Source organism: Chiroxiphia lanceolata, chromosome 5, assembly GCF_009829145.1.
Source record: "Chiroxiphia lanceolata isolate bChiLan1 chromosome 5, bChiLan1.pri, whole genome shotgun sequence".
Lineage (NCBI taxonomy): Eukaryota > Metazoa > Chordata > Aves > Passeriformes > Pipridae > Chiroxiphia > Chiroxiphia lanceolata.
This window is the reverse complement of record NC_045641.1, coordinates 68,638,461-68,665,946: the sequence shown is the minus strand read 5'-3', so window position 1 is coordinate 68,665,946 and position 27,486 is coordinate 68,638,461. Positions and strand designations below refer to the sequence as shown.

Genomic DNA, 27,486 nt, shown 5'->3' with positions numbered 1-27,486 from the left:
TGAGTGGGCCGGTGAACACCAGAAATTGAGTAAACTCAAGCACAACTCTGATGCTTGCTGGCTCAAACCAGTAAGGGATGATCATAAGGGATGTGCCCTGGCAGCCAGGAGGGCAAACCCTGTCCTGGGGGGTATCAGGCCCAGCATCACTGTCTGGGCCAGGGAGGGGATTGTCCCGCTCTACTCTGACCTGGGGCAACCTCACCTGCAATATTGGGGCAGTTTTGGGTGACACAATATAAAACATAAAGCTCTTAGAGAGCATCCAAAAGAGAATACAAAGATGGTGAAGGGCCTTGAGGGGAAGTCGTGTGAGGAGTGGCTTAGGGCACTTGGTGTGTTCAGCTGGAGAAGAGAAGACTGAGCGGAGACCTCAGAGCATCTGCAGCTTCCTCAGGAGGGGAAGAGAAGGGGCAGGCACTGATCTCTGCTCTGTGGTGACCAGTGACAGGACCCAAGGGAATGGCTGGAGCTGTGTCAGGGAAGGTTTAGGTTGGATCTCAGAAAAAGATTCTTTCCCCAGAGTGTGGTTGGGCACTGAACAGGCTCCCCAGGGCAGTGGTCACAGCCCAAGCCTGACAGAGCTCAAGGAGCATTTGGACAACGCTCTCAAGCCCATGGTAGGATTCTTGGGGTGCCCTGTACGAGACCAGGAGTTGAATTTCGTTAATCCTGTGGGTCCCTCTCCACTCAGGATATTCAATGATTCTATAACTTTAGATAGCACATGAACTAAACAAAAGTGGCCTGATCCCGAATTCTCCCATTAATAAAGAGACATGAGACAGAACCTCCAATTAGGAGGCAATTCATGTGTTGTTGTACTGTACATACACTACTTGGATTGGAAAACCCAGGGGCCTAACGTTCAGAAAGAAGATGTGCCACTAAAAATAAGGTTTTTCCAAAAAGAAACAGGGATCTCAGAAAGAACAAGATGAAGATCTTGATTGGACAAAAAATCCTACAAGTGGGGGAAAGTTCCAGAGATGCAGATTGCTGAGTGGAGACTAATGCTGGGTGATGTTCAGGACCTTGACCAGCAGCCTCTGAGACTGACACGTGCAAGGAGCTGCACAGCAGGAATCAACCTTACCAGATCAGCACTGACATCCTGCTGGGAATCAGAGGTGAAACCTAAGGGTTGTAGCATTGGCTGCAGAGAACAAGGGAGTGACTGAGGGTGTGAAACAATCAAGAAGAGTAAGAGCTCTAATGTCACTGGTTATTAAACAAAACCCAGCTGAGGGAGCTTGGTTTGCAGAAGAGAAGGACTGGGTGGATCTGCAGGGAGGGGACAGAGGATGGACCAGACTCTGCTCGGGGGTGCCCAGAAATGGCACAAGAGGCCACGGGCAGGAACTGATGCCCAGGAAGTTCCACCTGAGGAAGAACTTCTTTGCTGTGCAGTGATTGAGCACTGAACAGATTGCCCAGAGAGAGTGTGGAGTCTCCCTCACTGGGGATGTTCCAGAACTGTCTGGACACAACCCTGTGCCATGTGCTCTGGGATGACTCTGCTGGAGCAGGGAGGTGGGAGCAGATAACCCACTGTGGTCCCTTCCAACCTGACCCATTCTGGGATTATGTGGTTGCTGCCTGTGACTGACTGTTGGCAGATGAGAGCTTAAAGGGAGACAGACTCTCCTCAGAAGTGCCCAGCAACAGTCACCAATGTCGAAAAGCCAAATTTTACTTCAATATAAAGAAAAAAATCTTCCTCTGAGGATGGTTCAGCACTGAATCAGGTTGCCCAGAGAGCCATGGATGAAGTATTCAAAGTTCAACTGGACAAGGTCCTGAGCAACCCAGTCTACCTCTGAGTTGGATCTCTGAAACTTACCCTACTTTGACAGGTGGTTGCACCAGGTGGCCTCTGAAGGTGCCTTCCAACCCAAGTTACTCTATGATTCCACAGTACCCTAAATGTACAGCTGTCACATATAATATTACAAAAACCATAAAATATCAATAACTAGATGAGACACAAACCCTGTGAGACCCGACATGTTAACAACAGGCTTAAACCAGAAACTACACTGTACACGGAATGTCCATTCTCTAGGTCAGTGCAACACCCTGGAGCAAAGCCTGTGTGTCAGACCTCAGTTCACACAAGATACTTCTCCACATCTTCTCCCCAGTCCCACCTCAGCAGGGCACACTTGTCATGTGTACTACACAGAGCCGATGTACAGTTGGCATGTTTGCAACCTCCTTATCCCTGAGAGGGGATGGTCAAATTAAGTTTGAACCCTTCAGGGTTGGGGACGACCATCTTCCAGATCTACAAAACACAAATTTTACTTGTTTAAGTCAATATTGAATGAAAACAGCACTTTGTTTTAGCTTTGTGAAACAACCTCAGCCAGATGCGATTCAGTTTAGTTTATAAATCAACAAACTTGAATCTGCCCACTCAGAGCACAGACTTTTGAAATCTTCTTTCCAGGATTTCCCTTTTATTTCTTTTGGCAAAACAGAATAAAATGAGCCATGCACTTTGGAGCAGCCTTGAGCTAGAAGGGTTGAAATAATTTCCAGGACTCTTGGGGTACAAATGAAGTACCAGCAAGCTCTTTTTCTCTAAAGAAAGACAAAATCAGATCACAAGCTTCCCTACACAGTGAAGGACAAAGGCATGAAGAATTATGATGCAGCACGCAAAGAAAAAAAAAAAAAAAAAAAGACCAAACCAGCAAAAACCAAAAACCCCTTCTACTGTACGTCATTGACAATATTTTAATGCTAACAGAGATGTGCCTGCTCATGCCAAGGGTGAATCCAGCCCTAAATTTCCTTCAATTGATAGTCCTTTCTATCTATCACTAATTGTTATGTGGGTAAATATGGATCAAGTTGCTCTCCCAAATGAGTTTAATCTGGTAGCAGTTGTTCAGTCTACAGGTACTATCAGAGGCTCTTAAATGCCTCCTTTCCAAAACACGAAAATTTAATTTCAGAAAATGAAGTTTTCAGAAATACAGACAAGTGCAGATTTGATTCTTTCCCTTGGATTAAAACTCCTTTTTTTTTTTTTAATGGTTACGTCCAAATGTGCTGGAAGTCATAGGTATTTCCATATTTAAAAGCCCCATCTATAAACATCAAATAATTTAAGCAAGATTCAGCATATAAATACACCCCTCACTAGCAAAAGGGGAGGGTTTCAAAAGCAGGGCAGTTCTTTGCCCGACTCCTCTTGAAAGTGAAACACGTTTCTCAGATGAATTGTTGCTTCTTTGGAAAACTTCTCATTAAACAGTAATAGAGAAAAAAAAAGAATTATTCAAATTTCTGGTAACTTTATGTCAATAGATAAACCCTAGAGTCCCCAGAGCACTGCTGGCATAAATTCCCATGATGACTTTGCTCTCAGGAGAACTGTACTCCCCTGCTTAAACTCTGCTTAACTAATTAACCAGGTTGTGTATCAGCAGCACAGATCAAATTACTCCTTGTGGTGCTAAACCTGATGCCTGGACAAGGCTGAGATAAGAACAAGCAAACCTTTTCATATAATCACAGAATCATTTAGGCTGGAAAAGACCTCCAAGATCATGGAGTCCAACCTGTGACTGATCACCACCTTGTCAACTAAACCATGGCAATGAGTGCCACATCCTGTCTTTCCTTAAACACCTCCAGAGATGAGGACTCCACCACCTCCCTGGGCAGCACATTCCAATTCTTAACCACCCCTTCAGCCAAGAAATTCTTCCTGAAATAATTTCTTTCTTCCAGAAAGAATTTCTTTCCCCAGAAAGAACATAGAAAGGAACTGTATCCAGTGCAAACTAACACCTGTAATTAATGAGCCAAAAATCTTCTCTGGATAAAAGCACATTTTGAATGTCATCATGCTTTCAACTCAATATCAAGAAGGTGAACATCCTCCAAACAGGAAAGGTTTTCCAGAAATGACTTAGCATTTTCAGTGTGTACATCATTCAATTCCAATTCAGCCCTGGTCATATCAGTCACTCAGTATCAGTGACTACAGACATGGAAAGTCATGTATGCAGTAATCCCATGCTTTCTCATCATATGAGCCTATTACAAAAAGACTAATTAGATGCTTTTCAAAGGACCTGCTGCTGGAAAGACTCACTGATGTCTTCCGCTCCGCTTCTTAAGAGCTACTTGTAAGAGTTTTTTCCCCACGATAAATGCAATTGCCTGACTGAGATGACTAGCTCATGCTTGTGCAGTAAATAACATAGGACTGAACTGGTAAAACATTTACTTTTTTTTAATCATTTATAGGAAAATGAACAAGAAATAAACTGTCTTTGTAGACATCCTTACTTCTACTAAAACAAGTGGCACCTTGCTTTGTTAGTTCTGTTTGAATCCCATCCAGTGAAGACCAAAATGCTTTACAGGCAAGTGTCAGCTCAGGATATAGGGCTTGAACCAAGGTCAACGTACTTTGAGATCCTCAAAGGCACCTAGCTCTCAATCAATTAGCTCCAAGCAATCTTTTAGCAATCATCACAAGCTTGAAGCACCTGAGAGACTTTGGAGTCTTCATATAGACTTTGGACAGTTTGAAATCCAAACCATTTCATCTTTAACTGGATTTTAGCCTCTTACACGCTTAAAGCACTTTCAAAGACCAATCTTACTGATGGAACTGACACCTTTAAATTGTGCCCTTCAATACCTGAAGGGAGCCCACAAGAAAGATGGAGAGAAACTATTTACAAGGGCCTGAGTGACAGGACAAGGAGGAATGGCTTTAAACTGAGAGTAGGTTTAGATAAGATTTTCATAAGTCAAAGTCCTGGTTTCTTGACTCCTGTATGTGTTTATCCTGTGAACATGACATTTATCTCCCTTTATTTCTTCCCATCTAGCTGGCCTGTCATTCAAGGGTGTGATTAGTTTATCAAGAGAACAAAGGGCAGTCCAATCTGTCTGAAGAGAGGTGATGGAAAATGTAATCTTTGCTGACATGAGCAGCAGGACAAGGGTCACATATTGGTAGAAGTGATGAAAGCTCCTGCAGGTCTATTCAGTCAGCTGTTGCTATGAGAGTGAAGAGATTTGCTGGACCAGAAGCAGGGAGAGGGCACAAATGCTGTTTTGTTCCATATCACTTACAGATTCTGGTCACTTGTGTAAGCTAATACTGTCCCAACTTCTTTTAGGCTCATTACAGCCCTTCTTCTGTTACAGCTTGGCAGAACAGTTCTGCCTCTCTTTCAACATGGAGAACACACTGCCTTCTGCCCCTGACAGGCTTGTGGTTATAAAGGACAGATTTTAATCTCTGAACCTGCACCGGTCGTACCACCAGCTCCACGTAGGTAACTCAGGTTTCCTGTCTCTGTGGAAGAGAAAACCAACCATCCTTCACACAGGTACAAACCTCTACTCTCAGGAGTGCTCACCCTTTCCATGCCAGCACAGTCTGAGTCTCCCCTTGTACTGCTGAGAAAGTGTTTTGGCACCACTGTCTCCACAGGGCCTGTGCTGGGTCACCTCCAGCCATGTCCTACAGTGCTGGGTAATGGGTAGATTGGGAAGGGAAGAAGGACTTAATTCTTTCTATCCAGATGAAATAAAAATATTGTAACCGTATAAACAGTTGAGCTCCTGACACTGGGCCTCTGCCTCATTAAGGTTATCCAGTTAAGGACCCTTCACTTCAAGGGAATATTAAATAAAGGAGGAATAATAAAACAAGAACATGCAGAGGCACCAGCCAGGTGCACAGGATAGAAAGGCAGCAGGAAGGACCAGAAGTCCTTAGCCACTAATTGATGGTCCATCAAAGAATTCAGGCACAGCTTTGGAGAGGGACAGCCTGGAATTTGTAACTGCTAAGAAGGAGGAAACAAGAGGAACAGGACGACTCAGGGTGTTTGAAGTGGGCCTGTGGGACTGAATTTAAGGAATATTTAGTGGATCAAGGCAAAACAGAGGTAGAGGAAAAAATGGACAGGAAAGGGTATAAAGAGGGGCCAGTCACATGTAAACCCTCACTGGTCAGTGTATTTGTCTGATCAAGCCTACACTCAACCACTACAGTCTGTCCTATACTCTTATTAAAGCCTTTTTAACTGTCTTCTGTGTAATGTCCCATGTGTGTGGAAGTTGTAAGGACGAGGTGCCAGCTGCTGGGGACACTGGCACAAATCTTTCCACGATTTATCATACCCCACTGCACTCAACGCTCTGAGGGGTCAAGGAAAATAAAACCCTGGAGGAAGAACAGCAAGCTTGTCGTTGTGAACTATGTAAAAGCTACTCCAGGTAAATACAGCAGTGATTTCACACATCCCTGCTTTGATCCAGAGTCCTTAAAATAAAATAAATCTGTGAATAATATATATAAACTAGTTGGTGTTTACTTTCTTTTTTATATGCATATACTTAACAATACCACATCAAGAAGCAAAATGAGCCACATTTCTACATGTAATGTATTCAAAAGGTAAGTAGGGTGAAATATTTGTTTGTTCTCTAACCTCAAACTGATTTTTTTCCCCAGATAAAATCTCAAATATTCCATTTTGCCAAATTGCCCCTCAAAAATTTTATTTTCCCTCACATGGCAGTTTCTGAGGCCCCTCTCAACAAGTTTAGATGCTTAAATACAAAATGTTTCAAGTTGTAAGGACCATATTTAAGGATAAAATAGGTGACCTTTTGGTTTAAACCCTAGGCAGTAAGTAGGTGATGTTTCCTATAAGAACTCTCCAATCGGATGGATTGTACATATATTTTTATAGAGATATAAGTATATACACAGTGTTAAAGAATTAAAACAAACAAACAAACAAAACCTTAAACAAACAACAACAACAGCAACAACAAACAAACAAACAAACAAACAAACCCTGATGACAATATAAATTCAAGGTAATATCACATTCTAAATTTTTTCTGAGTCCTTTTTCCCAGGCAAAGGACCTCTCCTGAGCAGTGCTATGGCACCAGTGGGAAAGGCAACAAATTTCTCCTGTGAACACATTCCAGCAGAAGTGGTTTAGCTGCAGACACACAGATGGAAGCCATCTATTCCCAAGGCTCTATTGAGAGATTCCTGATTTGAATACCTTTTAGTTGAGAAAGAGAAAAAATATACATGCACAGATATGGCTTCATCCAATACAGTAAAGTCTTGAATTTGTATGGGAAGCAGATGAGGAAGCAATACCCACAAAGGGTTTAAACACAGAGGCTTTAACAGATTCCCCAGTTCTCTTTGGTGTTCTGCCATTCTGGCCAGATAAATAGGTGCAAAAGTTCCTGAAAACCAGGGTCAGCAAGATGATCCAAGATTGTACTTTAGTATTTGTTGGTACATCCAGAAGCATCTGGATACTAAAAGCACCAAGACAGCAGGGAAGGGACTTCTGGAAGGATCTGGTGCAATCATCTTCTCCAAATAGGGCCAGCTCAAAGGCTGGATTAGATTGCTCTGCCTGTCCAGTTGGGTTTTGAATGCCTGCAAGGATGTATATTCTATCACCTTGGGGGACCTCTTACACTACACTGAAGACAAAAATACTCATCACAGGGAACAGTCATGCTGATGGATTACTTATATTTCATCCATGTGTTCAGCCTGGATTTTCTCATTGCCATCTAAGTCTACCCCAGCCTTGTTTTGGTGCTGGTTTTTTTTTTCATGAAACAAAATAAGGCCAACCCTTTTGCTTATCTAGAAGTTTTTTGCCACGAATTTCTGCTCAGAGATTCCATGGAGATAAGAAAATTCCACAGGCAATCACATAATAATGTCAGCATCAATCAGGTGACATATTAGAAGACAAAACCTCTTCCAATATGTCAACACAATAAACAGTGATCAAATTCCACTCGATGCAGGCCACGAAGACTTGCTTGTGCTTCCTCATGATTTTTACATGACAACTGCTTAAATTTACGGGAATTGTCCCACCCTATTCCCAAAGGAAGGAATCAAAGAACTGTAGGTATTCAACTAAATAATCAGGAAAGACAATTCCCTCTCTTCCCAGGGACAAGCGCACAGTCACATAACCTACAAACCAGATAAATGTCATTTCTAGGTTGCTTGAATTTTAAGAGTATGGACTCAAATCCAGCAGCAAGCAGGCTCAGGCAATGAGTGCTGCTTTGTGATGGAACAATGCCTGTGCTTCGCTGCAACCAAAGCTGGATCAAGATGCCCCAGATTCATTTCAGACATGGCTGCTTAGGAGAAAAAAAAGTTGCTTGTAAGTAAAAAAGCGTATTCCAGAAGCAGCTGCACACCCAGCGCTCCCTGCAAGCACAGTAGTGCCACGGCAAGAGTCACTCCACCACAACTCCCGGAGTTACACTGCCCTGCAAAGTGAGTGACATTCCCTTCAGGATCCTCTCTTGTTCTGTCCCTTAGAAATCCACCATCCCCTGAATCCTGGGAAGCGAGAAAGTTGAGCTTCATGATGAACCAGTATCTCGTTTTGGCCTCAATTACAACCGTTTAAATACAAAGCTTATATAATATGAAGGCAAGTTTTCCACAGAGAACATGGCTGTGATGAAACAAAAATTGTTTTACCTGCAATTCTGGTCCAATTTCTTTTCAGGAATTTTTACCAAGGGCCAAGGTATCCTATTGGAATCTCACCTATATAGGTGCCACTAACCTTTTCCCAGCCTATGTTTTTTTTTTTTTTACTTGTTTACCATTATATTCCACGATTCCACTGCCACTTTCCTCCAGTGAAATGAGGAAGTTTCTCCACCATGCTGTCAGCATTCCCTAGACTAGGGACCCTAAGAATTGCACTAGTAGCATATTTCTTGCATTAAAAAAAAATGAGAGACCAGAAGGCTAAATTCCCTAGAACTATTTCCACAGACTCAACACAACATTTTTTATTTCAGAAGTAAATACTCTAAAATCCAATTTCATGTTCTACCAAGATTTCTATGCAATATTAATATGCATAACAGATTTTCCTAGTATTGCTTCCACTCCTTACCTTTTCTTCCACTGCACTTTTTCTTTATATAGTTATTATTTAGAGTGGCTTCTTCCATATAGAGCCCAAAAAATAATGTTTTGATTCTCAAAGGCCTTCTGGTAATATGGTAATACAGACAATAGAGATAAAATTTCTCTGTGGAGCTTCTCAATACAGTATTACCCACTCACCCCAAGAATTTGCAGCATAACTCTCTTTTTCCTAATGCTGGTATTCAGGAGACAATACAGGAATGACAGGATTTAAAACAAAAAGACAGATGATGCAGACATTTGTCACACATTTCTTCTAGAGGATCGTTACACGTTCTCATCCTACTTTTCTTCTTCCCAGTATAACTCATTTGATTTGAAATGCTTTCATTCTGCTGGGAACCTGTAGCATGAATTCTTGACTCTTTTTAGAACAAACCATGCTCTGTGCCTTTTAAAATAGGGGTTTCTATTCCATAGGACCTCAAAACCCATCTCCACTGCCTGCAATCTGTAGTAAAACTTAATCTCTTCACTCCATTATCTCTTCCAGCTGGATACTAGCAGCATTCCCATCCTGTGTGTTACTGCAGCATTTTTCCTGGGATCTCTCAAAAATTCCCACCCCACCACCACACAGGTACCTCTGCAGTACTTCCACATCCACATTCCTCAAGCGTTTTCATTGTATTTCACAGCATCTCCAGTCTCCCCAGCACTCCCCAGCATTCCCTCAGCCCAGTTTCTCTGGAGACAACACAACACTCACTAGCAGAGCCTGAGCTCCTTCATCTCCTTGCCACAGAATGTGGAAAAGAGGACAGAGAGTCTGTGTAAGAACTGAAAGGGAACTGAGCACCAAAAAACCCAATGCTCCCATTTCCACAACTGACTGATGCTCTGAACATAATTTTTGTTGGGACAATAAATATAAAATGTATTAAGTATGTAAAAGAGCTTGATCTTAGTTTCCATCAACGGGCAAGAGACCCCATCCAACAAGGCTATACTGAACTTTCTAGACTAAACAATTTCCTCTCAGTTCCTTCTCCAAGAGATGATGTCACTGCTATTGGACAGGTTGATCACAAGCAATGGCTGGAGGCCAAGTGTTGCTCATCCTTTGATTTTGTCAACTGGCTCAGGTCTTGCAGGTGCCACAGGGGGTGGATAGGCTAGTCCAAGTCACCTTAACTCACCTTCACTCACCTACCCTCCTCCCAAAATCTTGAGCATTATGAAGAATTGAAAACAAAGTCAAGTCACAAAATCAAGTCACAAAATCACAGAATGGGTCACATTGGAAGGGACCACAGTGGGGCACCTGGTCCCACGTCCCTTCTCCAGTGGGTCATCCCAGAGCACATGGTACAGGGTTGTGTCCAGATGGCTCTGGAATATCCCCTGGGATGGAGACTCCACACCCTCTCTGGGCAATCTGTTCAGTGCTCGGTCACTGCACAGCAAAGAAGTTTTTCCTCATGTCCAGCTGGAACTTCCTGGGCATCAGTTCCTGCCCGTGGCCTCTTGTGCCATTGCTGGGCACTCCCGAGCAGAGCCTGGTCCATCCTCTGTCCCCTCCCTGCAGACACTGACACACATGGATGAGGTCCCTTCTCAGTGTCTCCTCTGGAGGCTGAACAGCCCCAGCTCCCTCAGCCTTTCCTCCTCAGGGAGATGCTCCAGGCCCTTCACCATCTCCACAGCCTCTGCTGGACCTGCTCCAGGAGCTCCATGTCCCTCCTGTCCCAAGGACCCCAGGACTGGACACAGCAGGACCTTTGCTGTTCAAGTGAGGATGCTAAAATTCATGATTTTAGATCAGTGAACACGGGAACCACTATAACTCACCCAACCTCTCCACTGTTGCTGCTTCTGCTTGTACTGCTGGCTACACTGTCCTCTCAGGGCCAAAACCAGTTGGTGTGTGTTCAGTTGTTTAACAAGTCAAAAGAGTGGTCAGTGAAGAATCAAACTGTCTCCATCAACATTCAAAGCCATTTCCAACAGTACTGTTTGCTTCCTTCTAGTTTCTCTTGGAGGAAGTTTATATCATTTGTAGCCCAGCGTATACTGATTTTTTTTTGTTGCCATAAGCCGTTGTAAATCTAAACCTAAATTTCCCAGTACTCTTCTGACACATACTTATCTTGAGAGCATTCATTTAATTTTTTTTTTTTTTTAATTCAGGAGAACTCTAAAACATGATAGGAAAACCCTGATAGTTACTAGATACATTTTGTTCACAGCAGTACTGTTGGATGGACTATAGTTGTACTCCTGTGTATTTCCACTTCTACTTTTTGCAGTGCTTTTGGATTTTCTTGTTTAAGAAAGATTCCACTGCTTTGTGTTGGAAATGTACAAGTCCACAACCTTCAAAGGATACAAGAAGTATAGCAGGACTTCCCAAAGTTCAGTGTCCAAGTGCTGAGGGACTCAAAAATGTGGAGGAAGGGATGTAGGCAGAGTATCTACACACTTTTAAAGGCTCAGAAAGAACACAGCACATTTTCCCTATTACTGGCAAGCACTTATTCATGGTATTTAGAGCATAAACAGAATCCAAAGTGCAGCAAATAAGCTGTTTTTGAACCACTGTTAAAATCAGTTATATTCGTGTTGTAAAACAGACCAGAAGAAGGCCATGAACTACTCTGTAGGTAAAATTAACATATTAGGATGCCTACATTAAACCCTGTTAGAGTACTTACGTGCAGAGACCTGGCATTTAAGTAGTCAAGACTACTGTGATTTTTAGGCTCAGGATGCAAGAGGGGCACCACCAGGGTTCAAGACACTGAGAATTATATAGAGTCCTCTCTCTTGCCAGCTTCCAGCCCTTGCTCTCACTTCAGAGGGAAGCTTTGATCAAACAAGGATCATAGGCAAAAGGCTGGTGAAACCCCAGATGGAAGAAGGCCAGTGCAATTAGACACAATCCTGCTCTGTAACTCATGATGTTTTCCCTAAGTAAATTATTGGTAATTTGATATAGTAGGAAACACAGCTGATGCTTTTGCAAAAAAAAAAAAAAAAAAAAAGGCAAAAAAACCTCTGCTAATAAAGGCACAGGGCTACAGACCACAAAAAGACTAAGCCATGCTTAAGAAGCAGCAATATTAGTGGATTATTTGAGTAGCTGAATTTGCCCCATGACCATAGCTTTCTTGAATGGTGCACAAGCCAACTAGGGAAGGTGAATGGATTGAGAGAAAAATCTGTAGGGAAGGAAATCTGTATTTAAAGAATAAGATAAATTAGTGTTGTGAGTGTTAATAGTATATTTTCTTAATGCTACCCATCAAAAAATTATGCAGAAATAGAATTCATGTCACCAGCACATACAAATATCACAGAATCACCAGATGGGGCAGGTTGAAAGGGACCCCAATGGTAATCTGGTCCCACCTCCCTGCTCAAGCAGGATCAAAATATATAGCCTAGATGGCAAGAACAAGGGAAGCTTGAGCAAAGACCAAATCTCATACAGCGTTTCAAACTTTTCTAAATGTTGTTTTTAAGACTGTGAACTTTTGGGCATGAACCTCATAGCTCTAAAATAAAGAAATGCACACACACACAGTTCCAGCTGTGGAATCAGCAAACCCAGCATATCACTTAACTGGAGCCTGTAGAAGATCATTTTTGAAGAGGCAGCTTGTGCCCCCTCACTATAGACCAAATGTTCCACTCTTCCCTCATCCAAATTTGAGATACAGATGAATTCATCTTCCTTACTCCCTGTCGCGTAGAACAGGTTGTTCACTAAGTGGAAAAGCCCTCTGGAGTCTTTATTAAGGGAAAATAAGAGACAGAAGCTCACAATTAATAACAGTCAGCTCCTGGAGTGACAATGACTGTGGCTTGTCCTCTAAGTTACTGCTTTCCCACCCCCCACAGAGATCTAAAAATCACGCTTTTTTGTTTGCATGCTTTCCATCTGCTGCAAAGACGGAAAGAAGGAATATTCCACATGCATTTCTTCCACCATGAATGAGACGTGAGAGAAGCTGATATTCATATATTAGCTGTGCAGCAGCATCTGAAGACTTCCCTTCTGATCAATATCTGCTAGGAAAGGCTCTCTGTCAGCTTCAGTGCCACGCTGTTTATATCTTTAAGCCCTGAGCCTTGAAAAGCAAGTGTAAATGTCTATAAAGAGCACTCTTGGACTTAAAATATAAGCAGTAGGATTTTTAAGCACTTATCCTAAGACATCAGAAAGATGCAGAGGTGGGGACACATCACAGTTAAAGACCAAGACTCTTTCTCAGACAAAACAGCACAACTTCCAACCAACCATCAGTACCTCACCTTCTCAGCCTTCCACACTTGTGTGCTACCTCTGTGCATCAGTGGGGGACAGCAGCATTTCCTACTATCTAAAAACCCCATTTTATTTATTCTATAAGACATTTGTTGATTAATTCCCTCCTTTTCCCCAGGATAGAGAGGGAAAAAACCAAGCCACCCAACCAGCTCCACAGCAGTTTCTGATATACCTTAAACAGTGTGAGGTGGGAGGACAAACATTTATTTTCACAGATGCCATAAGAAAGAAAACCCTGAACAGTCCTCCAGGAAAAAAAGCTCCCACTGAAGCAAGTATGTGGGAAGTACTTCAGCCAGAGATTGGGAGTCTGCCGAGACCCCCCTGCAGTGCTGCCTCCAGCTCTGGGGGCTCAGCAGAACGAGGACATGGAGCTGTTGGAGCAAGTCCAGAGGAGGCACCAAGATGATCAGAGGGATGGAGCAGCTCTGCTGTGAGGAAAGGCTGAGAGAGTTGGGATTGTTCAGCCTGGAAAAAAGAAGCTTTGGGGTGACCTAATTGTGGCCTTCCAGTACCTGTAGGAGGCCCACAAGGAAGATGGAGAGAGACTATTTCCAAGGGCCTGAAGTGACAGGACAAGGGGGAATGGCTTCAAACTGACAGAGAACAGGTTTAGATTGGATATTAGGATATTATTCCCTGTGAGAGTGGGGAGGCCCTGGCACAGGTTGCCCAGAGAAGCTGTGGCTGCCCCATCCCTGGAAGTGTTCCAGGCCAGGTTGGATGGGGTTCTGAGCAGCCTGGGAGAGTGGAAGGTGTCCCTGCCTATGGCAGGGGGTTGGAATAAGATGGTCTTTAAGGTCCCTTCCAAACCAAACCATCCTGTGATTCTCTGAACGTCAAAGAAATGCTGATTTTTCTTTAGGGCATTAAAAAGATTGGGGAAGTGGGTGTCTGCATTCATGTTTTGTATGTGCTTTAGTAATAGGGACTGACAGTACACAAATCTCTTTGCTGGAAACTCATTTCACATATCCAGAAATTCCAGTAAGTGTTGTTTGTCATGTTAAGAAGTGTCTCCCTGGTTGTCAAATCACATCCAACATTCGTACAACTTGCAGAGCTGCTTGGATTGGATTTTGATCAGCATTAAGAACTTCAGATTAACCTTAGTGGCTATGATGGTGCATATGGACTACACTTACTCAAATTTTTTTTTAATGATATCCAAATCCTTTGTTATGAGATTAGCAAGCAATTATCCTAATGTCTTCATCTACAGTGAGCCCACCTCACACACTTGCATAGCTTGGTAATCACCAGGCATCATGCTCCAAATGGCAGGAGAAAAAAAATAGACCTAAGAGGGTTAGGAAGCCAACTGGCTCATTCATAGGTACCAGAACAACAACCCCTTCCCACAAACAGTGCTCAAAGATACAAACCCTCCATTACACACATAAGGTACACACATATCTACATGTATCTATATTCCTTCTCAAGTACAGTGGCACACCCACACATTCTGCTCCTGTGGGTGCTTGTTGCTACTAAATTGCAAAGCATTAGTGGACTTCCCTCCCACCTCCCTATCTTTGACAAAAATACTCATCTGACTCATTTAAGAAGTGCTCTCTTCCACCTCAACCTGGTGTATTTTTGATAGAGTACATAGCTCAGCCTTCCGATTTTTTAATTTGGTGGGCTCATTTCCATGGGGATCACTGGAAGGTCATTGAAAAGCACAATCTTACCCCTCCCTTCTACTATCCCTATTTGAGTCTACTCTGCTTTCCTCCACATTTTCTTTTCATCCTTTCTCTTGCTGCACTTGTGCTTGACTAGTAGCCCATGTTTACCTCTACAACATTCTCCTGAATCATGAAAAATGTGAGAGCTAATATTAACACAATTTATGATAAGGGAATTAGAGAACAGAGAAAACCATGTCACTCTCTCCATCTCACCACCCACTCCATCTCAGGTCCTTCTGTGGCCTCAGCTAAAGCAGTAACTGAGCACTTCAGTACCTATCACTTAGAAGATTTATCCTTACGAGACTCCATGTAGAAGTGCATTCATACATCTGTTTAAGTTAGCAGTGAACCATTAAGCATGAGCCAAAAAGAACTCTGATGCTTACAGAGAGACTAAAAAAAAAAATAAATGCCTAAACTGCAAAAGATGGTTCTGAAATGCCACCACATCAACCGAATCAAAGGCTCTTTTATAGATGTTTCACATATGTGCTCTACAGCTTCCCAGGTACTTAACAGGTCATCTGGGCCTGCTCAAAGTCACTGTCATTCTTTATTAGGCTGAAAATTTGCATCAGACCTATATCTAATCTCTAACAGGTTTTAGAAGCTGGGGATAAGATTTACCCTGGTTATCTCTAGCAACCCATGGGCTCACTAGAACATCTCAGCCAGTCATCTGAACTCCCATTACAGTCACTAGAGTCAAGCATGTATTTCTGCAATCCACTTATTGTCAGGGCAACATTTAAGGTTGTCACCCAGCAATTCCTTTTCCTCTCAACTGATTGTAAAGGTCACTTAAAGGGAGCCAAGCGAAGTGCTCATAGATGTCTATAAAGGACATTTTGTTCACAGCAACCTGGTCTAGTGGAAGGTGTCCCTGCCTATGGCAGGGGGGTTGGAACAAGATGACCTTTAAGGTCCATTCCACCCCAGGCCATTCTATGATTCTATTACTAGGTAATTCTAAGAAATACATAGAGCAACCAGTTTGATGATATTACCATCAAAAAAGTCCTAGGCCAGGTTATATAGGAGGGTATCATAACATAATCAGTTCTGTAAACAGAAAATACCAGAAAGATACTAAGCTATAACCACCACTATCTATATCTTGCATCATTAGACAGGCAGACTATCAAGTGATGAAGAACAAGAACTGTAACCATCTCCAGGAATTTGGCATTCTCATAGGACAGACACAGGATGGAGAATAAAGTGGGAGTCTACAACTAAAACTAATGGATTTAGGTGCAAAAAGAAAATGACACAAGTGTCATCAGAAATGCCCTAATGGCAAGAGCTGGAAAATACTCTCTTGAAAGGGGAAAGGTTAGAAGCAATACCACATCAACTACTAAAAAAGTCTGAAGAATGCCCTAGAAGGAATGATAATCTCATTGTGTGGGTGGGAGATAGACTGGGACACACAGAGATCATATTGTCTGGGAGATAAGGTTCTCCAAAGTAACCAGGTCTTTCCAATCCCAAACTAATGAAATGCTGTAATTCTGTATGTTTCCCTAAAGCATATCTATATCAGCTGCTAAAAAGCAGCGGGTATGAAGCCATAAGGCAGGACAGTCAATCCTCAGCCTCAACTGGACCGAGCAGAATTCCCCACACAGCACTTTCCATTTGCTAAAGAGCAACAGCAAACAGTAATTGAAAAGCTCAAGCCTGAAGTAAAAAGCTACAGACACAAACTCTGTTGTTCTCCTGGAGGCAGGTACTTGTATTTATCCAATATAAAAAGCAGTCTGCACACTCATCTTTTCTTAAAAGTGAGAAAAGAGATAACTACTACAGGGATATAGGTCATGTTGTTACTTATAAAATGGTGATTCCTGTCAATATTTCCACTATATTCCTGAACTTTCATCAGTGACAATGACAGACTGAGTGGCACAAGAGTAGTTTCAGACTTCTGTTCTGCAGAGCTGTACAGGGCAATTCTGAGGAAATTCAAGACTTAAATACCCAAACAGCCACCCTTAGCAGAAACTTATTCCAGGTCGGAACCTATCTCAATGCACTGAGAAGGAACCCAGTGGGTTATTTTCACTACTAATCACAGACTGGCTGAAGTTAACAGGGACCTCTGGAGGTCATCTGGTCCAATTCCCCTGCTCAAGTAGGGCTAGCTACAGCTGGTTGCCCTAGACCATGTCCAAGGATGAAAACTCCAAAACCTCCCTGGGCAACCTGTGGCAGTGTTCAGTCACCCTCACACTAAAAAAAAAAAAAAAAAAAGCACACCAGTTTTCCTGATGTTCAGGGAAAACTTTGTGTTCCAGTTTGTGCCCGTTGTCTCTGGTTCTCTCATGGGGCACTGCTGAAAACAACTGGCTCCATCTACTGTACCCCTCCTATGGCATTGGTAAGAATCCCCAAAACCTCTCAAGAGTTACAACACTCTCGGCTTTTCCTCACAGGAGAGACGCTCCAATCCCTTCATCAGACTCTCTCCAGCACATCCATGTCTTTCTCATACTGGGTTCCCAGAACTGGAGACGATATTTACAGGTGTGGCCTCACCAGTGCTAAACAGAGGGAAAGGATCCCCTTCCTTGACTTGCTGACAACGATCCTCCAAATACAGCTCAGGATACTTTTAGCCTTCTTTGCTGCTGTTGGCTCATGTTCATTCTGGTGTCTGGCAGGTCCTTTTCTGCCAAGCTGCTTTCCAGCTAGTCAGTCCCCAGCAAATACTGGTGCATGGGGTTGTTCCTTCCCAGATCTGCAGGACTTGGCACTGGAGGAACTCCATGAGGTTCCTGTCAGCCCATTTCTCCGGCCTGCCCAGGTCCCCCTGGATGGGAGCACAACCCCCAAGTCCATCAGCTGCTACTCACAGTTTTGTGTCTGTGGTGGGAATACTCTGCCCCATCATGCAGATCATTAATGAAGATGCTGGACAGGACTGGACCCAGTTACTGCCAGTTACTGGCCTCCAATTAGACACTTCATGCCACTGACCACCCCCTTCAGCCTGTTCTCAGTCTACTCATCCAACCCACCCTCCATCAGCTTCACTGTGAGGGAAGCAGCTTTAAAAGCCTTACTGAAGCCTAGGTAGACAATGTCCACTGCTTTCCCCTCATGACCCAGCCCAGTTATTTCACCACAGAAGGTTGTCAGGGTTGGTCAAGCACAGCATCTCTTTCATTAATCCATGCAGCCTACTCTGGATCACCTCCCTGTGCCTGCAAAAAGCTTCCAGGATGAGTTTTTCCATCACTTCTCCACACATCAAGGTAAGCATGACCAGTCTGCAGCTTCCTGACTTCCTTCTTCTTGCCTGCTAATGTAAGGGAGTGGGAAGAGTGTGATGATACTCTTTCTAAGAAAAGAAAGTTGACAAGTGTCTGGCATCTTCCAAAGGGGAGAACACTAGATCCAGCCATACAGAGAGCCCCCAACAACATTACACTGGTAATTTGAGGACTTCATTGCCATGTAAATGATGTTCTTCAGTTTGAACTTCCCCAAAAGTGACTACTTTTCCCTCCACAGAAATAAAAATGTATGACATAAAGGCATATAGCAAGAAAATAATAATTTTATTCTCAGGAAAACAAGGAATTCTACATGCTGATAAGGACATGGTGTGGTAGGCCAATGTAGAAACAAAAAAGTATATAGAAAATTAAATAATTAAGAAAAGGCATCTTCCATTTAAGAGCTATTCCTTTTTAGAAAGCAGATGGTCTGGAGTTCAAAATAAAATCAGACTTCTCCCTGACTGCCCCCATCCCCCATTACTTGATTAATTTTCCTCAAAGCATTTGGATGTAACTGAACTCCAATATTTGAATCAGCTACAAAATAAACATCTTCTTGTCCTTAGGCTGAGCTACTGCATCTTGTAATAATATTCCAGTTAAAGTCTATTCAGTGTAAGGATTATTAATATTTTCTTTTATTAACATTCCTTTGGCTGAACTGTTTGGGGTCAGCTAAAAATGTTTTTTTTCAGTAAGAAGATATTCTGGATGAAAAAAAGTGTTCTATCAGTTGAGGAGGCAAACCCAGTGAAAACAAAGAAAAATAAATTATGAATAGTTGGATATTTTGATTGCTGTTATTAACAAAGAATTATAGTATCTGGCACTTTTTTTTGTTTGGTTGTTGGGTTTTTTTCGGGGGGGTGGTTGGTTTTTGTTTGTTTGTTGGTGAAGTTTTTTTACTTACAAGTCCAGACCAAAAATATGTTCTAAATATTTTTCTCAGGTACCTAAATTAGCAGATTCTCTCAGTTTAAATAGATCCATTTCTTCAAGTCCACTTGGAAATGTGCACCCAACCAGTTGCTACCAGGAAATTTTTCATTATTTGCAAGATGAAGCTACAACCAATGGCACAGCTATTTCTGCAGCATTATTGATTACCAACAAAGATGACAGCTTCATGCATCAGAGTATGGAGAGTGAAGTGCTGCCCTGTTTTCTGTTTGCACCAGAAGAACCACTAAGCAGTTTCTAAGTGGGATTATTACCTGACTGGCAGCAAGAAAGCTTGATGAATCATTTTTCATTCCAAAGCTCATTAAAATATGAAAGGGCACTGCATTAGGTCCTTCCAAGCAAATCAGTGGAAAACTTTACTTCTTCGTGGAAGAACCTCCACCAGCATCAAATTTTATCTTCCACACAGCTCACTGCAAATCCAGCCTGCATGCCAGAACAATTTCTACCCTCACTGGTAAGCAGCTAAAGCTTCTGTCAACTCCTTAGGAGAAAAGTTGCTCTCGAAACCACAGCTGGGACTTCCATAAAAGTTCAATTACCTCTGAGGGGCTAAAGCTACTCCTGGGATTCAGGAGGTTCCCACTAACTTAAGCATAGAAAAGCAGTGCTGCCATCACTAGAAAAGAAAGCCCCTTCCCACTTAGATCCCTGCACAGAAAGTATGCAGTAAACCCAAAACTGCTTCTGTGATGCATTCACACTAACTGCAAACCCAGCCTTTCCAAGAAAGCCCTGATTAAGTGCTGTAGACAAGCCAGATAGAAAATGAAGCATTTCTATGAAAATGATAGTCACTGATTCACTTCTATAGGTTGCAAAGTTGTTTGTTTAAAGATGTTTCATTCCCACCACACATTTAAAGTAAGCAGGTACACAGAAAGCTTTAGGACTTCTTTACCCTTTCTTCTCCTCCCTATTTCCTCCCCACTCCCTCAGTTCTTAAGCTTCTCTCAGCAACTTGCAAATGGCACATCCTTCTACTGCTGTACACATCCATCAATTCCCTTTTTCCAGCAGAACTGTGCGTGGAATCATAGAATGGTTTGGTTTAGAAGGGATCTTAAAGATCATCATGTTGGGGTGGGCAGGGACACCTTCCACTAGCCCAGGTTGCTCAGAGCCCCATCCAACCTGGCCTTCAACACTTCCAGGGATGGGGTAGCCACAGCTTCTCTGGACAACCTGTGCCAGGGCCTCACCACTCTCACAGGGAAGAATTTCTCCCTAATATCCAATCTAAACCTGCTCTCTGTCAGTTTGAAGCCAGTGCCCCTTTTCCTGTTACTCCAGGCCCTTGGAAAAAGCCTCTTTCCATCTTCCTTGTGGGCTCTCTTCAGGTACTGGAAGGCCCCAGCTGGGTCACCCTGAAGCCTTCTCTTCTCCAGCCTGAACAATCCCAATTCTCTCAGTCTTTCCTCAGAGTACAACTGCTCCATGTCCTCTAATCAACTTAGTGGCCTCCTCTGGTTCAGTACTGACAGCAGAGGGAAATAGTGATTTAGACAGCCTGGCCTCAACATTTCAGAAGGGGTCGATTTTACTGCCTCTTGACTACATACTACATCTGCTACATCAATAAATTTATCATAGAGATTTTGTTTGCTTGCTTTTGAGCAAAAAAAAATGAAAACATTTTCTTGGGGAAGAAAAACCACCATCTACAGTCTCTAAAAATGGGCCATTTTCAGCCAATTCAACTTAATTCATAATTCATCTTAATTGATGAGACAAGGAGTCTGTATAAGCAAGTGCATATTAGTGAAAAAGTAAAACGACCACAATGAATCACTTAATACATCTTCATGTGAAGTGGGGAAAGCATTCCTTTGACAGTGACTACTTTCTGTTAGAGCAAGGCAAGCTGCCCCACAGAATGGAGCAGAGCACATCCTGCAAACTCCGGCCCCACACCTCCCAGCAGGGGCTGCAGCTGGAGCCTCCCAGCAGCTATCACAGTGCAGTACTTTCAAGGCAAGGTCTCAGTGACCTTCAGAATCACCAAATGGAATCAAAGAATCATTAAGGTTGGAAAAGACCTCCAGAATTGAGTCCAACCTTTGACCAAACACCACCTTGTCAACCAGACCAGAATACTGAGTGCCACGTCCAGTCATTTCTTGAACACCTCCAGGGATGGGGACTCCACCATCTCCCTGGGCAGCCCCTTCCAATGCCTGACCACCCTTTCAGTAAAAAATTCTTCCTCATGTCCAACCTGAACCTCCTCGGGCACAACTTGAGGCCATTTCCTCCTGTCCTGTCCCTTGTTCCCGGGGAGCAGAGCCCGACCCCCACCTGGCTACAACCTCCTGTCAGAGAGTTGTAGAGAGCAAGAAGGTCCCCCCTGAGCCTTCTGTTCTTCAGGCTGAACAACACCAGCTCCTTCAGCTGCTCCTCCTATTATTTACTCTGTAGACCCTTCCCCAGCTCTGTAGCCCCTCTCTGGACACGCTCCAGCACCTCAGTGTCTTTCGTGCAGTGAGGGGCCCAGAACTGGACACAGGATTTGAGGTGTGGCCTCACCAGTGCCCAGCACAAGGGGACAATCCCTGCCCTGGTCCTGCTGCCACACTATTGCTGATCCAAGCCAGGTGCCATTGGCCTCTTGCCCACTTGGGCACATGCTGGCTGTTCAGCCACTGGCAACCAGCACCCCCCGGAGAATGCTATGGGAGACCCATGTGAGACTTTGCTGTCACTTAAAGGAACACTCTTCACTTTTTGCCCTGCCTATACCTTTTGGTACCCGTTCCTCTCCCACTCCCCCATTTTCCACCACTGCCACTAATGTTCTATGTAGCAACTGGATCTAAAGAATGATGAAGCTGGAAACCAGTTTTCAGCCAAGCTCAGGGAGCCAATCTGACTCACAGCACAACTTCAAGAACACCCAAGTAAATATGGGCTTGTTGGGAACATTAGCTGAGCACAGGCAGAAGAACTGCTCCTTTTTGGCAGCAGATCATAACTCAGTCAGGGTAAGTTGGCTGTAAAGCCACATTCTCAGCCAAATACTTCTTTTAACTCCTCTCCAACAGCTGGAGCCTCAAAGCAATATACATTTAGCCAAGAGGTTGCAGATCTCCCCGGACTAAGGACCATGTCTTCATGTACCTTTATACTACCCCCCCAAAAAAAGGCACCCGAGCTCAAGTGACCTTCTTGAGCCATCTCAGCTTTCAAACATTAAATTATTATAATCACTATCCTAGACCCATGCTGATCATGCCAGATCAGAATTCAGCTCTTTCTCTCGTGTAGAAAACTGGCATATGTTTTAGGAGCATGTTTCCCTCCTAAGCATACCATGTCCCCAATAACCAAGATCTTGGTTCTTTTCCCTCTGAACCCTATTAGGGCTTTCTGCCATCTGCTAGTCTGTGACAGATGCTTGTATAACTGACAGATCAAGCTAAATATAAGATATCAACACCCCCGTATGCTCTAAACATTCCAAGTTTAGTATTCCTATTGTACGTGAGGCCTAAATATAGCAAGATAAAACAAAAACATCTTTTATGTTGAAGTATTCTTAAGACTGATGACGCCTCAGCATAAGGCCTCCAAAGCCCAGCAGGGAAGAGTGGGGACAACATCTCCTGAGGGTGTTACTGGGAGATGGAAAGCCTAATTTCCAACGCTGTAGCAAACACTTCCCCCAAACGAGAATACTCTGTCCTGACCAGCAGCATGGTTGAACTTAGCTATATTTACCACCATGGCTACAAAGCCAGTGTGCCATGGAAGCTTCTTGTTGGAGAACAGCACTGCAGACAAGACCAGCTCAGCCTGGGAGGGGACTGTCATATTTTCTAGGCCTGTAGGCCAGAAGCAGATGTTCCTCCTCTTGCTCAGCAGAGCAAAGCTGGCCTCTTTTCCAGGGCTCCAGGGACCCACATGGGTAGAAAAACTGTCCTGTTGTCCTCCCTCAAAGCCACAAGGCTCCTGTGTCCTCAGGGACAGTGAAATCAAAGAACAGAGACCCCTCTGCAGGCTGAAGAACACCCAGCAGACACAGAAACTACCGTCTCTGCAGAGCTTTTCACCTTGAAGTAACTCACAGTGCTTCATGTACTGCAAGTAGCTGCCATTTCACCCGCTCCAGAAACCCAGGGACCCCTTGGGTAAGCTGACAGCTGCTTAGGTAAGCTAGCAGGGGAAAAAGTACTTTAAATATGGAAGTGGAATATACCACTGAAAAAATGATATCAGGGAGGAGAGAGGGGCACATTTAAATAAGGGGGCTTAGATGCCCGCAGTGGACTTAGACAGCTACTCTGACTTGAAGGCTTTGACTTCTTGTGATTAGCAGTCCTCTTTTATTTTGACCCAAAACTACATTGAGACACAAATCTTACACTGTTTTCTGGTACCACTGCAATGCACAGATGCAGTCACAGTGCATCTGATGAACCAGAGCCAGAAATACCGTGACCTCTTCCTTCCAAGTCTTCCTCAGGAATCTCCTGCTCAGGCACCGTTTATGTAACAATATGAATTGTTTTGTGAATTGAAGTGCAACCCAAGCTTCTCACACTGTTTGGGCAGTCCTACTTACTGCAAACAAAACCAAGTTGCCTCTTCTGACTGTGCATTTCAGTTCCACTGAAGACAATGATTAAGATTTGGGTGACTTCAGCGAGCTTTAGAGTACAGCCCAAAGGACTGAACACCCATCTCCAACCACAGAGAACTGGCTAAAAAGCAGGATGCTATGCACCATTAACCAGAAAATCCTCCCTTGCCTACCAGCTTCTTAAACATAAAGCACAATCACACTGAATGAAGCAATGAGGACACTGTGCCTCTGAACTAGAGTTACATCTCATTTTATTACAGGTCTCCCCTTCTGCATCTTGATAGAAGTTAACAAGCATGAAAATATCCACATGAAAATACCCCATTTCTCTGAGCACTCCTGTGCTTAAAACAGACAAAGCTACCTACACATACATCAAAATTCTACTCAGGAGAATAAACCAGTCAGTAAACCAGGACAGCAGAAGACAAGCCTAGGTACAAGCATACCTTCAACACAAGTCAGACTGAGCCTAAGTGCCCCCTGCCAGAGCTTCAGGTGAGCTGTCAGTGCATACCTGGTGTGTTGTGGAAGCCTCAAGTGATCAGATTAATTAAATCCTACTAGTGCCCTCAGGATTATGACACCAAGCACAAGAGGCAGCAACAAATTGTAAACAAAGACACAGAAAATGGGTAGGTAAAATTCCTGCACCATGTTCAACACATCAAAACATTCCGAGGGCTGACAGATAAAGAATGCAAAGCCCAGGCTGAAGTAGTTTGTACAACCCAAGCCTCTCTGCACCAGAAGAACATGATGTACAGCACTGAAGCCCTCAGCGTTCACCTGCCCCTCCAACCCTGACAGATCCCACAGTGTAATCTTTCCCCTGCAAATCATCTGCAGAGCTTGCTTTGTTCCTGGCATGCAGAGGATAGGCAAGGTGATTTCTGAGCTGCAAGATGCAGCTCCACGCCTCAGAAGAACTTGTAATGTCTTGCTCTCTCCCATGCCTCTGTAGCACCTATTCCCAACACAAAAATGTTACCTGGAACTGAGTGAGGTTTGGCTGGGTTAATTGTCTTCTCAGTAGCTGCTGTGGTGCTATGTTTTGAATTTGTGCTGGGAACAGAATTGATGACACAGAGAGGTTTTAGTTCTTGCTGAGCAGGCTTTGCACAGAGCCAAGGCCTCTTCTGCCTCCCACCCACCCCACCAGTGAGGGGCTGGTGGTGCACAGGGAGCTGGGAGGGGACACAGCTGGGACAGATGATCCCAGCTGATCACAGGGATATCTCCTACCATATCACACTGGCTGTCCTGTGCAGGGCCAGGAGTCAAACTCTGATGATCCCGGTGGATCCCTTCCAACTCAGGATATTCTATGATTCCATGATTCTATGATCTCACCGTGCTCAGCAATAAAAGCCTGGAGGAGGAGGAGGAAGTGGGGATGTTTGGAGTGAATATGTTTGTTTCCCAAGTCACTGTAATGCCTGACGGAGCCGTGCTCTCCCGGAGGTGGATGAACACTTGCCTGCCCATGGGAAGCAGTGAATGAATCCCTTGCTTTCCTTGCAGCCCACGAGTTTTCTCACTTTTACCCTCCAATTCTCTCCCCCACCCACTGTGGGGGAGTGAGTGGCCCTGTGGCTACTGAGGCTAACCCATGACAAGAGGTCATCTAGACCAACCTTCTGCTTAGAGGAACTTCACTATCAACGCTAGATCAGGTACCTGCAGCTTCATCTAGCCTAATCTTGGGAATTTCAAAGGCTAGAATTTCCAATACCTCTCCAGATGACTCATTCCAGTGCTAGACTACCCACACAGTGACTTCTTTTTTTTTTTTCCCTAATGTCCAACCTGAACCTCCGTAATCTCACTGGGGATTTTTCTTCATCTCAATATAACTTCTCTTTCAGGCAGCTCCCATCCTTCTCCATCAAACTCCCACACCAACACACACCACCTTGCCCTTACATTTTCAAAGGTTTATATGGGACATACAGCTGGAAAGCTCCTGTTAAATATGACCTAATTTGATTCCAAGTTTAGCACTACCAAGACATTTTCAGGGATGGGAATTTCACGGATTTGTGACTGTGCAGCCGTGTGATTTTATGAAATAACATCCAAGTGCAGCATTTTCAGCGAGGCACTGCAGAACAGGATGTTTACAGGGGATGACTATTTTCCAGCGTTTCCAGGGTCCCCAGATCTATCAAGGACCATTTGGCTGCCTCACACCAACACAAATTTGTGATTCTATTTCAGGCCTGCCTGCATCACAGAAGGCCCATGGAGCTGTCAGACACCTACAGCATTATTTTGAAAGCATCACAGAGAGACTGTGCAAAAAGGTTAGGAGATCTGAGCATCAAGTGCAATACCAACCCTTCCAAACATGAAAGAAGCAAGCTGGGCAAGTCCTGCCTCTACGTTCTCAATGGAAGACAATAATCAAAGGAAACCTGCAAAGTGTGAGGATACAACTGCCCTTGGTCACACTGTGCAGCTCCCTTTGAATCCAGAAGGACCACAAGAGAATGCAGTGGTACTTATAGCACTGTTTTACTTCAGAGGAAAAAAAGCCCCAAACCTCGAAATCCATGTTAGAAAGATTTGATTATATATTCTGACATGAAGAACAAAATGAATGGGCATAAGGAGGCAGGAGATGCAGTGTAGGCGATTCTCAGCAAAGCACTTAACAGAAGCAAAAAATTATGCTTGAAATATAATTTGGACATAATAAGTGGATTGAAATCCAAACATAATTGCAAAAATGAACAGTAGCAATGGGCCACATGGCATCAGAGAGCACTAAGACCACCTTGGAGGTGATAAGAGCTTCTTAATTCCATCACTATAAATACCTGGATTTCAAAGGATTCTTCACTGAGTACATTAAGGCTAAAGGAGACCCACGGATTTCAAAACAATTTGGCATATTTAGGCAATGAATAACTGGGTAAATTCTGTTGCCTGATATGGCCAAGCTGCCTGTATCCTTTGCAGGATTTGTCTACCCAGGGAAACGTGAGTGGGCAGAGAGATCCACTTAACCAGGGAGCTATGAAAGCAGTTTTACAGCCACATCAGAAATGAAGTGCCCAGAAGTCAATGAACTAATTTAAGACACAGCTTCTCTGCAGACATAAGTCCATGTCTACATAGTGCCTTAAATAGCACACAGTATGGATTCTCCAGCTGGGGCTATGTAGACATGCTGCACAGATACCTCAAATTATTGCATTGATTTCTGGGATCATCTCCACTGAAAGCAGAGAAGGAACCTGGAACAATTCCATTCAAGTGTGACAAAAAGACCTCAAGGGTTCTATTTATGAAGAAGTTATTTCTGCCCTAATTTTACTCCCCCTTTTGCTTACACAGATCTGCCCAGTCTCTCTCATACAAAATGTTACATCAAGTCCTGGTAAAAAAGCTGAGGGAAGTGACAAACATCTGCCATGCACCTTGAAGAACCAAAGAGCAGAGTGGGGAATTAACTGTCACTACAGGGAAAAGTCACAGTAAAAAGACACTGGGGAAAAGGCAGGATGCCACACTTTCCAATGATTAAACACTTTCTGAAGATGTTTGAATAGCAAGAGAGATTGCTGGGGATTTTTGCATCTCATATAAAACCCGGACAACTGGGAACTGCAAGGTTCCATGCTCAAAGGACTGGATATGTATCTTTTAGATGTATTAATCAAGAGCTACTTTTAAAT

At 43.5% G+C, this 27,486-nt stretch overlaps 1 long non-coding RNA gene across 1 annotated transcript in view; it reads right to left on the bottom strand.

Annotated features, from left to right (window-relative positions):
- Positions 1–25,083, bottom strand: part of LOC116787686 — a 55,932-nt gene extending 30,849 nt beyond the window's left edge. The window contains exons 1-2 of the long non-coding RNA XR_004357389.1: positions 25,049–25,083; positions 24,795–24,868 (exon numbers count right to left, since the gene is read on the bottom strand). This is a non-coding gene — a long non-coding RNA (uncharacterized LOC116787686). The remainder of the gene's footprint in view (positions 1–24,794; positions 24,869–25,048) is intronic.
- Positions 25,084–27,486: the final 2,403 nt, after the last annotated feature.